Genomic DNA, 14,960 nt, shown 5'->3' on the forward strand with positions numbered 1-14,960 from the left:
GGAAGAGTGATCAAAAGTGACAGGCTGTGGTACAAACTCGGCAAGGTTCTGTAAATGTGGAGGATGGAGATTTTTAATTTATGCCTTCTAGCCTGATTATTGTGGCTTTTGTCAAGCAGCCTGTTTTTATAGCTTCAGGTTTTACTGTAAATGACAGTGGTGTGTGTAATATAAATCCTGTTTTGTTACCTTTATGAGTGCCTATATCCTACAGCCATGCTTTAAAGAGCTTGCTATGCACACATACGATTCAAGTGCTCTTGCTAGAAACTGTCTGTCAAAACTATTGTTATAATAACTGCATCCTAATGAGTCCTGTTCACTATGTAGGAAGTAATCTATAAACTAAATATTAGTGTTGCATAATTGACATTAAACTGTATGTGTAATTATTTTGAACTGAGGAAATCCTATACATTCTATTTACAGCAGTAATTAAGTAAAATCATTTTGATACTAATTAGGTGATCCCAAAAGAATAATAGTTTTGTGTATTTAATTATCAAAAGAACAATAAACAACTAATTTAGGGTGAAAAAACCCACCTTCATTTTGCACCAGATTCTGCTCTTAGTTACCGTGGTGTAAATCTAGAGTATTTCCACCAAAGATAATGGAGTTGCTTCTGATTTTTATCGGGCGTATCTGAGAACAGAATTTGGCCCTTTGAGATTAGCACAAATCTCAGGCCACACTGCACTTGCATCTTCTAATAGATATATAAAAACTGTGAAAGCCTAGGAGAATCCACTTAATAACCATACTCCCATTCCGTTAAAAAAATCAGTCTAGAGAGATCTTAATTAAAGGCAACAGAGAATTTACATATACATATTGAAGCAACAAAAATAATAATTAAAAACCCTAGATCTAGCTTCTAAACAAAACTAGGAGAAATTAAAATCTCCAGGTAGAAATTAGGTGTTTAAAGGCACTAATATAGGGTCACTCAAGTTTTTCTCTCTGCTTCCTGAACTTTGTCGAAGAGAATAAAGTCTAATGAATAAAAAAATTAGTCGTGCTGAGGAAGTCTCTTTCTCTGATGCACTAATCATATTTATAAAACTAAATGTAAAATCTTCCCAAAGAAAAAGCTCCTCAAGTGCTCTGTAGTGACCTAGTGCTCACTCCTTCTCTATTCAGTCTCAGTGATGCTCAGATAAAACAGAAATGCGTTGGGCCCATTTCTGCCTCTCCTGATGACCTGTGTTTCTCAGATTATCATGTAACATAAATGAAACTGTCGTCTAACATGGCACTCATTTAAATGATGTCATTTCTATATTCTCCACTCTGAAATTGAGGTGTAGCTGAGGAAACTGGCAAGTCGCATGGTGGAGGTCTGCACATAACCCTTGGGAAAATGAAGCTATGTATAAATGGGAGCAACCTGGTGAAAATATGAGGGAAAACATAATTCTCTTTCTTTTCAAAATTAAATTACACTCTATTTTTCGCAGGTTTTTGAGGGTTTTTTCCTTAAATATTGATCAGTATTTTCTTGAAAATTTTCCATACTGTAACATCTTAATAGTGCAAGCAATATAGTGTTTTTAATATCTGTCTTTCAGTATCCTGAAATGGGAAGTAAAATATATCCACTTCTCATAATATGTGTCCCAGTGCAAACGATAGATACAAGGATGCTGGCTCCTTTCATAAGGCGAAATTTGCTGCATCTGCTTAATACCCCAGTAACCAAGCTTTAAATGGGTGAGTCATGTGGGAGCTGGGATGTACATCCTCACCGTGGCTAGGCACAGACTGAAATACAGCCACTCAACCCCATAAATCAAGAATAGTGGCCTGCAACACCTTTGCAGTGTCTTAGGGTATGGCTACATTAGAAATTTCAAAACGCTGTCCCGGCAGCGCTGCTAAGTGTGAGTGTAGTCAGAGCTGCAGCACTGGGAGAGAGCTCTCCCAGCGCTGCTTGTAAACCACATCCCTTATGGGTGTAGCGTGCAGCGCTGGGAGCCCAGCTCTCCCAGCGCTGCCGCCCTGATTACACTGACACTTTACAGTGCTGCATCTTGCAGCGCTCAGGGGGGTGTTTTTTCACACCCCGGAGCACGAAAGTTGCAGCGCTGTAAAGTGCCAGTGTAGCCAAGCCCTTAGTTGCTGAAACCTGGTGTGACAGTGTACTCCATAAGGCTTTGTGCGGTGCTCGTAAATGTATGTATGATATAACTGGAATAGGGTTTTGCTACATGTAAAGGTTATGATCTACTGGTTATGTTCATCCTAGTTGTATGCAGGCACCATTTGTGTGTTCAGAGTTATGAACATTGGCTGTATAATTGCTTGATTTCTAAGTAGTCCTTTTGGTCACTTCTTGGGAAAGGAATGTGCAAATTAAGTGCTCAATCCAGAAGCACTTAACAGACAAAAGAGCTTGGAAGACTCCAATCCCCATAAGAAGTCTACCTGAGGACATTCAGGGTAGCATGTGGGTAATGACTGCTGCCTGCAGGTCCCTAAGTCATGCATGGGCATGTGACGTGCCCTTGTGATTCCAAATCTCCATTTTATGACTGGATTCTACACAGGGTGAGGAGGGTCTCCACCCACAAGAGAGAGTTTATTTAAACCCCTGGGAGACCCCTCCATTTTGTCTTCAGCTGCTAAAGAAAGCATCTCCACCCTGCAAGATACTTGGAACAAACTGGAACAAAGAGCAGTGACTGCAAGGGGTGTAAGTGATTGCTGGACTCAGTCTAAAAGGAGATTAGTCTGCAAAAGGGAGCATTCTGGAACTGGTGAGGATCTTAGAGGATCTTAGACATAAATTTGCGCATTTTATTTTATTTTGCTTGGTGACTTACTTTGTTCTCTCTGTTACTACTTGGAACCACTTAAATCCTACTTTCTGTATTTAATAAAATTAATACATACTCCGAGTTATTAATTAACTCGGAGTATGTATTAATACCTGGGGGAGCAAACAGCTGTGCATATCTCTCTATCAGTGTTACAGAGGGCAAACAATTTATGAGTTTACCCTGCATAAGCTTTATACAGGGTAAAAGGGATTTATTTGGGTTTAGACCCCATTGGGAGTTAGGCATCTGGGTGCTAAAGACAAGAACACTTCTGTGAGCTGTTTTCAGGTAAACCTGCAGCTTTGGGGCAGGTAATTCAGACTCTGAGTCTTTGTTGAGGTAGACGAGAGTGTCTAGCTCGGCAAGACAGGGTCCTGAAGTCCTAAGCTGGGAGGGAAAACAGGGATAGAAGTAGTCTTGGCACATTGGTTGGCAGCTCCTAAGGGGTTTCTGTGATCCAACCCGTCACACCTGGTAATTGCAGAACCTCTGGTTCCTCCTCCTAAAGCTAACGCTGGGTGACATCACACATAGGGCCAGCAGAGAGAACTCTTCAGAGGGATATAAGGGGTCCAAAAGCTTGCCATTGTGGCTGTCTGCTCCATGGCTTCTGACGCACTTACAGCTCTATCATGGGTCTTTAGTGTACAAAGCCTTTCGTTGGTCCAATTCATCTGGGTGAATTTTGCCCTCAGATGGCCCTGGGCAACTCCCAGTGGCACCAGTGGGAATTAGGATATTCAGCATCGCTGAAAAATCAGACCAGTTTTATTTAGGTGCCTAAATCTTAGGCACCTAAATAAAACTGGCCTGATTTAGGCACCCAATGTTTGAAAATGGTAGTTTTAATTTCTCTGTGCCTCTATTTACCCAACTCTAAAGTGGGGATAACATTATCCTACCTCACAGAGATCTGGTGAATCTTAAATAACTAATATATTTTAAGTACTTTGATCAGCTTAGATGAGAGGAGACAATTATTATGAAATTATATTAACTATTAGTGAATTGAATCAGTAGAAATTCCTCTCTGTCTCACCAATACTAAGCAACAGTTCTGCAGCTTTTTATCCATCAGTCACATATATTCTTGTACATGGATATCAACACTTAGAGCTTGTCTCCACTTACTGGGAAATCGGCTCGCCACAATCAATCTGCCAGGGGTCGATTTAGCAGGCAGACCCACTAAATCGACTGCCAGTCACTCTCTCGTCAACTCTGGTACTCCACCAGAACAAGAAGCATAAGGTAAGTTAACAGGAGAGTTTCTCCTGTCGACCCAGCGCAGTGTAGACACCACAAAAGGTTGACCTAAGCCATGTCGACTCCAGCTACATGAATAAACGTAAACAAAACCATAAGCAAAAGAAAGACTGGCAAAAAGACTAAGCTAGTCAATAAAAAGCAAATGAAGGTTTTGTTTTTCTTCGTAGTAAATACTAATTCTTTCCTGGATCTCAGCTGTGTCTTCTTTTCCTAGCTTGCACCTCCACACTTCTGAAACAAACGGGCTCTGGTTTTATAGATGATAAGTAAATAAATCTAAAAGGTACAAATGGGAAGTCTTGTTATCATTTATGGTTGCTGAAATCGTTGTGCCTCTGAAGTCTCTATGTGTGCATATTTACAAATGTAATGTTTAAGGCCAGATTCACCAGTATGTTAGACTAGTTTTATGCCGCTATTTCAGCAAAACTACATTATGGTAAAACTGGAGTAATGCAGTGGGTAATCAAGCTCTACATGTCTGTGCAGGGCTTGGGGAAGTACTATTTTGGGTCTTGGGTTGCTCTGACTCATCTCTTCTTTCTTCAGGCCTGATTATGATCATACACTGGTATAATTCAGGAGTAACTCCATTATAGTCATTTGAGTTACTCCAGCATAAAAACTGCACAAGTTCAGAATCAGGCTCTTCTTCTTTTATGTGTGATGCTTAAACCTTAACGCTCTTTGCCTTTCTTCAGTCTCCAACCCCTTTCCTTGCTCAGACAGAGATCACAGGAAAGTAGTTTAATTCTGAATGCTACCTTATGTCTTTAGCAGCCATCCTGAATTAGGGGAGTTTGTTTTCTGGTAGTTTAGTGGACTCAGTTTCAGCTCCCACTGAAAAGCATGCCTGGCAGGCAAATGGTAGTTCGCTTGGGAACTTAGAAGGGCTTTTTCAACAGAATTCACTGCATTCCTAAACTTTAAACATTGTGACACATGCCAGAAAAATTCAGCAGCCAGTTCTTCAGGGCACTTATATATTTTTAGGAATATATATATTTATATACGTATATATTTCATCAGAGCCAGAATAAAGACAAAACTTAAGCATCTTCTGCTACTCTCCCCTGCTCCTCTGTCTGATATACATAATTATAGTGTTTTGTATACCAGTCTAAACAAAACATAATGAGATTTAAAAAATGAAACAGAATTTCAGCTGTTGGCATTGGCAGTGAACTGGACAGAAAATGCCAAAGGGGAAGAGGCTCCCACATGTCCTGTAAAGAAAACACTTTTGGGTCTATAAAAACCATTCAAGACTGAGTCATTCATTAGTGCTGTTAAGTTTTGCAGTTCTTACAACTAGATACAGAGAGTCTGAGGCCATGTCTACACTACAAAGTTAAGTCGACTTCATGTAAGTTGATACTGAGCCTCCGATTTAAACAAGTTGATCTAGCATGTTCACAGTACGCTCATTGTATTGGCCGAGTGCATCCCCACTGGCAGGGCTCACATCGACACATGGAGCACTGCACTGTGGGTAGCTATCCCACAGTGCACGTAGCCAAGTGGAATTTTGGGTTGGGTTTGCAATGCCTTATGGGACCAAAACGTTGGCGCGGGTGATAATGGGATCATGGCTTTAGCCTCCCGTGATGCACTTACTTCCCTCCCTGAAATCAACAGCAAACAAACCAAGCCTTTTTCACACCTTTTTTTGTATGCCTTGTTTACCCGCATGGACGCTATAGCACGATAAACCTGGACCCCGCTCAACTGTAAACTGTTGTTGTTGTGCGTATTACAAACACCTCTTACTTTGTCCTGCAGTATTTACACAGCCAATACAGGAGCCGCCGCACAGAAAAGTGTGATGTCATGCAAGCAGCTCTGCTGGAAGACATAGAGCAAAGCAATTCGTAGTTGCTGGCGACAGTCACGCATCACCTTGACATGGCTGAGCCTGTGTACCTTTTCTGGGCCCGGGAAACACTCACTGACTGGAGGAACTGCATCATTATGCAGGTATCGGATGGTGAGCAGTGGCTGCAGAACTTTTGAATGCATTATGCCACTTTCCAGGAACTGTATGAAGTGCCAATGAAGTGCAGCCCTGAAGTGCAGCAATACTAAAATGAGAGCTGCTCTGACAGTGGAGAAGCGAATGGTGATAGCTCTGTAGAAGCTTGCAATACCAGACTGCTACTGGTCAATGAGGCATCAATTTGGAGTGGGTAAATCTACCGTGGGATCTGTTGTGATCCAACATAGCAGGGCCATCAATAGACTTCTGCTAAGAAGGGTAGTGACTCTGGGCAACGTGCAGGACATGGTAGATGGTTTTCCTGCAGTGGGGTTCTCTAGCTGTGGTGGGACAATAGACGGAACACACATCCCAGTTTTGACACCAGACCACCTTGCCAAAGAGTACATAAACTGAAAGGGGTACTTCTCAATGGTGTTGCAAGTGCTGGTGGATCACGGGCCATTTCTCCAACATCAACGTGGGATGGTCAGGAAAGGTGCATGACGCGCGCATCTTTAGGAACACGTCTGTTCAGAAAGCTGCAAGCAGGGACTTTCTTTTTAGACTTCAAAATAACCATTGGTAATGTTGAAATGCTAATCGTGATCCTGGGAGATGCAGCCTGCCCCTTGCTCCCATGGCTCATGTAGCCATACACAGGCAGCCTCGAAAGGAGTAAGGACTGCTTCAATCATAGGCTGAGCAAGTGCAGAATGGTGGTGAAATGTGCCTTTGGACATTTAAAAGGTCACTGGCGTTGTTTGCTTACTAGGTTAGACCTCAGTGAAAGCAATATCCCCATTATTGTTGCTACCTGTTATGTGCTCCATAATATCTGTGAAACAACGGGAGAACAGTTTCCTGCAGGAGTGGGGAGTTTACGCACATCGCCTGGCAGCCGATTTTGAGCACATTTTGAGCACGATTTTGAGGGCAATAAGAAGAGCACATCGAAGGGCTCTGTGCCTCCGTGAGGCTTTAAAAACCAGTTTCAACAATGACCCAGAGTAATGTGACACTTATCTATGGTGTGCTTACCAAACTGTCCCCTCCAGTGCATTTTCTCCCCTGTAAACTCTACCCATATGAACCAGTGTGTGTTGAATGAATAAAGAGCCTTTTCTCCTCAATCCGTTAAGTTTTATTACGCACACAGAGACTGAAAAAAAAAAAAGTAAGATAATGTGGGGCAAAAGGGCTGATAACACTCTGGGGGGAGAAACACAGAGAGCTTACTTATAGATGCACTTCAGTAGCAATCAAAGGTGTGGTAATAGATGCCTTCTGGTCCTTGTACCCTCCTTTGGTGTTGTGTGCAAGGAATGCCGAACTCTTTCTCCCCCCACCCCCTGGATGTTTGGGGAGGTGGATGTAGAACTGGGCGATGATGGCAGCAGATTCAGCATAGGCTGCAGAGGGACTCTAGCATCCAGCTGCCTTTCTTGAACCTCAACCAGACGCCTCAGCATATCTGATCACTCCTTCATAATCCATAGCATCTCTTCCTGCGTGGCATGCTCGTGTTCCGTGCATGCTCTCCTGTCCTTGTCCAGGTTCTTGGAGAGTATAATCCTCCATGCTCCAAGGTCAGTCTCGGAGGCACGCATTAACTCACTGAACATGTCCTCCCAAGTCATCTTTTTCCACCTTCTAATCTGGGAAAGTCTCTGTCCCAGTGTGGAGGATGCACCGACAGACAAGGTTTCAGCTGCAAGGAATGCAAAGCACAAGGTTAGCATCTACAGTGCATACATTGTTTCTGGTGCAAGGTTAATTATTGTTGTTTTTTAAAAAAAAATATCTCTCAGTACGCTACACTGCAAGCCACAATGTAATCACAACTGGTGACTATTACAAGAGTCAGTTTGCTGCTCCAGCCATGGTGAGTGAGGCCACGAGGCATGGACAAGAGGTCTTGTGCTGCTGCTTTTGTGAAGACATCCTTGAGATCACAGGTTGGAACTTGAAAAAAGCTCCTTGTCCCATAGCAACCTGGATGGGTCTTGAGGACAGGCACCAGTGTAAAGCCCCCCAAATAGTTTTATTTTTTACAAAAGCGCCAGGTTGCGGGGGAAGGGAGACAAACAGGAAGCCGACCCCCCCCCCTTTTTTTTTCCCAGCACTGTTTGCAATACATGGTGATCTTTTCCAACCACAACCATGGCACGTTTGGGAAAGCTTGGTTGTGTGACCCAGGTGGGGGGCAGATTACTTGTTGAACTGTGTGTGGTTTAAGAGCTAGCATTCAAAACTAGGTGACTGTATGTGATATCACTCTCATGAGGGTAACAGAAGCAGCAAGAGAGCAGATGCTGTAAGCATCTGGATACAGACCTGGTCCTTATGCTGCTATGTTGTGTGCTGCAAATGATGCCAGCAGAGTTGATACTGGAGTGGCATGGGAAAGTGTCCTACTGTGGTGGATGAAATAAGGTAGCTATCCCCAGAAATCATCTGCAAAGGATTGCTGAGTACTTCCATGAAAGCTTCCTAGAGATCTCCATGGAGGATTCCCAGGCCATTCCTGTGCACATAAGAAGTGTTTTTTGGAGAGCACCCTCTGTAGCTGGAGTGGCCACTGATACCCATTACATCTACTTTTTTGTTCATTTTAAACACAAAAAAATAATAGCATGTAACCCCTAAGGTTTGATTGGATATGTGTACTCACCAGAGATGCCTTCCCCGGCATCACATTCTGCCACCAACTGGTCCTGTTAAGAGATGGGCTCCAGAGTTAAAAACAGTTCTTGGCTGTGGGGAGAATGGATCCTCTGTATGCCAGCCTCACATTCTCCTCCTCCTCCCTTTCCTTGTCAAAAATGTCCTCTTCGTTGTTGTTCGAAGTCGCCTGGGGCTCCTGGGACGTATCCACGGAGCGTTGTGGTATAGTGGTGGGGTCACTGCAGAGAATTGCATGCAGCACCTCATAAAAGTGGCATGTCTGTGGGGCAGAACCAGAACAATTGTTTGCCTCCCTTGTCTTCTGGTACGCTTGCTGAAAGTCCTTTATTTCCACGCAGCACTGCTGCGTGTCCCTGTTGTAGCCCTTCTCCCCCATGCCCTGTTCAATCTTAGCATAGGTGGCAGCGTTTCTTCTGCAGGATCGAAGCTCTGCCTGCACAGACTCTTCTCCTCACACAGCAATAAGATCCACCACCTCTTATATTCCATGCTGGAGCACATTTGCGGCCTTGAGTCTCCATGATCATGTGCTGTGATGGCTCTCCACATTGATCAAAGAGGAAATGAAAATCCAAAAGTTCCTGGGGCTTTAACAGAGGAGTGGCTGTTTCCTGTGTACCTAGCTGATGTACAGTGGAGTTGAAAGTGCTCTCCAGAGCAGTCACAGCGGAGCGCTGTGGGACACTTCCTGGAGGCTAGTTCATTCGAATTACACAACACAGTGTCTATACTATCCCCATGTCGACCCGTGAATGTTGAATCGAGCGCTACACTTCTTACAGAGGTAGAGCTCAGAAGTCAATTTTACAGGCCACTTAGGTCAGTGAAAGGGACTCAGTAGTGTAGATACATACATTATTAGATCGACTTAATGCGGCTTATGTTGACCTAGGTTTGTAGTGTAGACCAGGCTTGATTCAGATCTCACCATGGTATAAACCAAGAGTTAATTCAAGCCAGTGGTATTAAACTGTTGTGAGTGTGTCCAGAATCAGGCTTAGGTTCAATGGTCAAACGCTAGGTGCCAGAATGCTGCTTCAGTTTTAACCATGAGTAAAATACTATGGAGCGGATAATGGGCCAGCCTGTGTGGCTGTGCAGGAGCAACGTGAAGGAAGATTGCCCTCATATATCTTCCCTGTATCTCCTCTGCATGGATTGGAAGGGAGAGGAAAAGCTGGATATACAGGAGGAGAAATGGATTCTGCGCATCCAGGACTTTCCTCCATGCAGATAGGTGGAAAGGACCATGGAATGGGCAGAGCCTTGGCTCCATTTCTCTGCCCCCACAACAAGGCACCAGCACATCTGATCTTCCTCCCTCAGAGGTAAAATTTCCTCCCCATGGCTGCTCTTGGGGCAATGCAACTGTGTGCTATTCTGCTGGACTAGCTGTAAATGAGAAATTTAGCCCTATAGCATCATTGGGGTATTTTTGCATTGAATTATGTTGCGTTATTTGTATGATTTCTTTATTAATTATTTAGTTTAGTACCAGAGACATGCATCAGGGTTTTCAATAATAATGGCCAAAGTACTGAACAAGATGAATAAAATAAAGTTTGGCAACACTATCAATTATGATATCAGATTTAACTTCTTTATACATATTCAGAAAAAGTCTCCTAACTCTATGTATAGAAAGTTATGGTACCGCATCCATTATCATGTGTTCTTCATATATTTATTTTATATTTTTTGTGTAGTACTTGTTAATTGGAAGAATCTCAAAGCATTCCCCAAAATATGGGCCTGATTATCCTCTTGCTTGCGCTGTTTAATGTTGACTTCAACAAACGTATTCCTCATTTACACCAATGCGAGAGGAGAATCAGCCCAGTATAACTACAGCATCAGTCCACACACTGCACAAAAGTGGGTGTGGGAGAGGAAAAATGTTAGCAAGGAAACAAGGGAAACTCCTACGCTCAACAAAAGTGCCATGGAGTCTATAACATCTATGCAGAGCAGACGTATTAAAAACTCAAACAGTATATGGCATGGAACCACCTTGGAATGATGGACTGAGTCAACCCTGCCACACTTGAAATCCATCATTATAGGATCTAGATATTTCTAACCGGAGGCATAGAGCACTGTACCATCCCTGTGGATTCTTTATAGCTTTGGGCATCACTGTGCTGATATTGATGTTGATATGACAGTATCTACTTAGTGTACATGATACTGGTTTCCTTTTTTCCTTCTGTGTACTACATCAGTGACATTGGTGCCTCCAGCAGTAAAAACAAGGAAAAAAACCCCAAACATTATTACTCTACTAATTTAAAGGGCTTTTTTGATTACCGCAATGTAAGGATGATGTGGAAGCCTAAACACTGTTAGGTTCTTTTTCACTCTTCTTTGGAGAGGGTTAAGAATTTGGGTTCTGCTCTGCTGACTTAGTTTATTCCAAATACTTCTCTCACTTCTCCCCACCACAGCTGCCCAGACCCATTTATATATTTCTGGGCTTAAGTTCATATCTTTTCTATTTTTTTCTGTCCTTTCTTTTCCTCTCCTTTTCGTTCCATCTGGATTTGGCCCTTGATCTAAAGAAAATTGTGGGGGTTGGGGTTGCAGTTGGGTTCTGTTTCACAGTTATTGTTTTATAAAAAGTTCAGCTTACAAATGAAAAATGAATGTGTCACAGCTTGTCAGCATCTGTATAATCAATATCTGCCCATGGATCTAAAGATTATTATTTTAGGAAGCAGCTAGACAATACTTTTGCATTTTAAACTCCCTTTTTTAAAAAATGAAAAGTTAAGGGCACTCAGACATGTTGCCTTTAAGAGTTCTGTTACAGGTAATTAAATATAAGTTTACACATTTAATTTACTTCTAAGAGCAAGATAGACTAGTAAATGACCCAGTTAAGAAAAGTACTCAGCCTAATTGGATGTAATGATTGTTTGCTAGTGTTTATTACTGTACTACAAGCAGACGTGTAATCTGTGATTCTAATTTGGTTTAGAGGCAGACCTGTAGTACTTGAAGCCACCATCAGTGTTTCAGCTAGCATCATGAAACTGCCTATATTTATTTGGCAACTTTAATTTCTGTGTGTACTAGAGTGAGAGGAAGGATATTTTTCGATCAATATTGTTCTGCAGCATTACCTCCAGGCTCTGTTTTACTTACAAAAATATTGTTTGAGTAGATACATTAGTGTACGTATTTTCTAAGGAAAAAAAAACGATAGGTCCTACGTGCATAATGCAACAATTAGTAACAGCTAGGACTTACCAGTGAACTGACTTTGACTAAGGCTGTGTGTTATAAAGGTGTCTTCAGCATAGGAGGCCACTACATTAGAGCCTGATTCTGATCATACTTACATCAGTGTAAAACAAGTGTTGAAGTCAATGGAATGTTATCAGTGTGAGATCAAGCCCTAAGACTCTAGCTTTCAGTGATATTCATTACCAAATTTTGCTGAATTTTTTACATCTGTTGTAACTCTCACATGCAATCCTTAGCTTCCTGAAGCAACATAGAGAGGGTGCCCTGTATTTGAATGTGTTTACCATAGAAGAGGTTTGTAGCTTAAAAATAGCACACTGGATTTTATGCCCAGAGGATCAGCACTTGGATTTCAAAATACTTATGTAATTATTCTTTATTTCATAAGCTGTCAGAATGATAAATGAAATCAGAACGGACTTTGAAAAGCAAGGCCATTTGATGACCAGTGCACTTAGCCAAGGTGTGTCTGTGTTCACTGTGATGGATTTGGGAGATTTATAATATAATATATCACATGTGAAAATGAAATTAAAGTAACATTAAACTCACAATAACAAGGAAATTCAGAGTGGAGGCTTCTGGTTCATCCTTAATTCACCCCATTGTTCCTGGTTATTACAGGGCCCTCATAGTGGTGAGTGATGTTAGATATCACATATCCTGCTGCATGGGCATAGCAAAGTGAATTAAGCCTATTGACTTCATTTTGTGTGGGTTAAAGATAGATCCTTAATATTACTTCAGTGTATTTTAAATGTGTGTTATTGTTACCTGCAGGTTGTAACAAAAGAACTAGTCTGATCCCTGTAGGTCCAAAGGAGTGATTTAAATTCTATTTATTTGTGGTAATAAGCATTTGCATAGAGAAAGTTTTATAATTTGCTGTACAGACTCTCCTCAACTTATGCAAGCATTCCGGAAGTCAAATTTTGCATAAGTCGGGAACATGTCTCCAACATTTATGCAAAAACAAAAAATAAGTAGCTTATGGAACATAAGGAACGTCTTCCATAAACGCGGATTTCCGTAAGTCGGGTTTGTGTAACTCAGGGAGCGTCTGTATTGAACATATGCAGTATGTAAGAATATCTACTTCTTTTCGAAATAGTACATGCTGCAAAACCAGACAAACTTTTTCTGAACCCTCAGCATCCTGACTCGCTCCACTTGAAAACATGTAAAGTTATAGAATTCGGAAGAACAGATTGGATGACCCATTTAAAATTGGAAAATTGTGAGAGTAAAGCAGGCTTACATCATATCAGCTGAAGTCATTGGTGCATTTATTTTTTAAAATAACTCAAGAGTTTTCTACTATTATATCTAACACAGAATGAATAGTGCAGAAGTTTATAAGTGCAGTACTTAAGAGTACTACAGGGAGCTTAGGGAAGGACTCAGGAGGAGAAAAGTGAGGAGAAAGAGATGATGATGGTGGGAGCTTTTTCATTCACGTGAGTTTTCTTGAATACAGAATCCTGATTAATCTTGGTCCCTCCTTGTTTAGCTTATTCAAAGTACAGCATTTGTGCATGATGTCTTTTCTGTGGACATACACAGACATTCGTACACACACACAATCAGGTGTGTATGCACATATACTTTATATGATACATCTGTGTGTGTATTTCTATTATGGGGAAAGGAAATCTTCAGACGGCCACAACAACAAAACAAACCTCTTCATTGTAATGTGTCTTTAACAGGTTTGTTGCTTTATGGATTGTTTTTACATAAGCTAGAGCAAAACATGTTATACTTCCTTATCAGATGGTTGAATGCACTCTGCTCTCCTGGCAGAGTTCAATACAAGAACTGGATTCCTTGATTTTCAGTTCAAATGAATCCAGTTAAAGTACTATAAGGGGTGAAACACTTAGTTCTTGAATACCGTGATGCAACAGCATTTAAGTCGCGTTTCTAAATGGCTTTATAAATGAGAGGATGCACCAAGTACTGACTAAAATGTGTTCATTAACTGGAATATTCATCTTATATTTTTTTCATTACCCTTTTTCCTTTTTTTCTTTGCCTCTCACTGATGGTTGTTGCCAACACTCCCCTCCCTTTCTGGTGGGCCAGCCAACAGTTCCCTCTGGAGGTAGCATCATTATATCTGCCTGGTTCACTTAATAGCAGATGGTGAAGAGCAGTAGAGCTGATATACTGCACTTCACAGAAACCAGGATCCTTCTGGTACCTCTGCAACACACACGGAGGCTCCTGATTTGAGACTGTGAATTCTTTGTTTGCTTCCCAACCTGGGATTCTTTGTTCATGACTGCTTTTCGGCCAAGTACTCTGTGTATGAACCATTTTATGATCTGCCGTGTAGTTGGGTAGTGAAAAGACTAAATATCTGTAATTTTTACATATTGCAGGGACTATTTGTCATGTTACTTATATTTTTATCAAAAATTAAAGGGTGAAGGCAGTTCTGATAGTTTTCAGTTTTGCCAGCTGACAGGCAGTGTTTTTAACTATCTGCCAAAGGAAATCCGTTTGCTGAGACTGTTTTAATGCACGCTGAATACCAAAGGCAGAACTTCCATTGGCTCTATTACAGGGGTAATTTACACTTTAATAAGGTATTCTGAGAAGGCAGTCATTATATTTTTATCACGTCATTATGACATTACCACCTAGAAAGCCCTAGCTGATTGATTAGTGGCATATATTAAATTTATAACCCAAGATTGCTAAAGTTATCATATGGAAGTGGTGCAATTATGTTCAGTTGTAGTGTGTTGGTGAATTGGAGGTGCAGATGCTCTAGATCCATCTGTTGAACTAGTTTTTATGGGTGCCAGTAGAGGATAGAATGCTTCAGGGGAGAGAGATTTAAAAAAAACGTTAAGGAAGAACGCTGAGGTCACTGGACGTTTTGAAACCAAATCTACTGTGGCTGCGAATTCCTAGGGTCCATCCTCAGACACATTTTCAAATGAGATGCAGTT

General features: G+C 41.5%; 1 protein-coding gene across 5 annotated transcripts in view; it reads left to right on the forward strand.

Annotated features, from left to right (window-relative positions):
• ADK (adenosine kinase) overlaps nucleotides 1–14,960 on the forward strand; it is a 559,231-nt gene that overhangs the window by 516,746 nt on the left and 27,525 nt on the right. The gene's annotated exons all lie outside the window — the stretch shown is intronic.

Source organism: Chelonoidis abingdonii, chromosome 15, assembly GCF_003597395.2.
Source record: "Chelonoidis abingdonii isolate Lonesome George chromosome 15, CheloAbing_2.0, whole genome shotgun sequence".
In the NCBI taxonomy this organism is placed as follows: Eukaryota; Metazoa; Chordata; order Testudines; family Testudinidae; genus Chelonoidis; species Chelonoidis abingdonii.